Source organism: Rhipicephalus sanguineus, chromosome 11 (genome assembly GCF_013339695.2).
Source record: "Rhipicephalus sanguineus isolate Rsan-2018 chromosome 11, BIME_Rsan_1.4, whole genome shotgun sequence".
In the NCBI taxonomy this organism is placed as follows: Eukaryota; Metazoa; Arthropoda; class Arachnida; order Ixodida; family Ixodidae; genus Rhipicephalus; species Rhipicephalus sanguineus.
Window position 1 is genome coordinate 95,420,512 of NC_051186.1, and position 1,156 is coordinate 95,421,667.

Genomic DNA, 1,156 nt, shown 5'->3' on the forward strand with positions numbered 1-1,156 from the left:
TACACTGATCCCCTGCTATACCAATTTTGGAATATTAAAATTATACAGACGACCAGAAGGGCACCCACACCTACGCGGCTAGATAGACAGATAGATGAATACGTAGATATATAAATGGCCAAAATGCCAAAATTCCATATTTAACCAAAATGCCATATTGTAAAATTCACTCACGCCAATGTCCTTTTGAAAGGAATGTTCTCACGTCATGAATAATGTCCACGTGTCGACAACAATGTTCACACACAACACAAACAAGAAACGTTCGCACTTTGTCACAGTCCTTTGTATAGGAGGAGGAGGAGAGGTTGAGGAAAGGAAAAGGCGCAACTTCTCCACTCCTAATCGGGGGCACGGCTCAGCGCCTTGTTCTTTGTATAATGCGATCACACAAGAGTGACTGGGCCCTTGCCAGCGATTTAAACAAAGCTGTCTTGAATCACAAGAGGCCAAAGCAACTTGGTTCGCGAATGGAGCTCTGAACTCTCAATTATATACAATCAATCCTGAAATGGAATTTCAAATTCCGAACAAAATTAGCCGTTCTGTAGAAACATCAATTCACAGACTTCGCCTAGGCACCTACCTACACTAAGAGTTTCCAATATAGGATAAGAAAAACTAACTGCGCTACATGTATATGTGAAGAGGCAGAAGAAGACCTCTTTCGACACTGCAAAAATTATGCTGTTCCCGTAAAAAATTCTTAGAACACCTAAAAAGATTGTATAGACGGCCGCTATCATTAGGAAAAGTTTTGGGTCTTGGCGAACAGAAACCTTTGAAAACATTGCTGCACGCGCTCTAGTGCAGGTTTTAGAAGAGTCGGAAATATCAAAAAGATACTGATCACATTTGTAATTATTCTTCACATTGAGATACTTCTGCATGGTCTTCTTTCTTTCTTTCTTTCTTTCTTTCTTTCTTTCTTTCTTTCTTTCTTTCTTTCTTTCTTTCTTTTTCTATCACTCTTTCTTCATTTCCTTTTCCATTCTTTTGTTCTGTTTTTGTCGCATTACGCGAGGCTCCCTTTTAACGTAAACCTTCACTTTCATTATAGATAGCGGCAGACCCGGAACGCTGTTTCTTGGACGAGTTGGAAATTCATACTTGGAAGGGTAGTGCTAGTAGACACGGACTAGAGGAAGACACACGG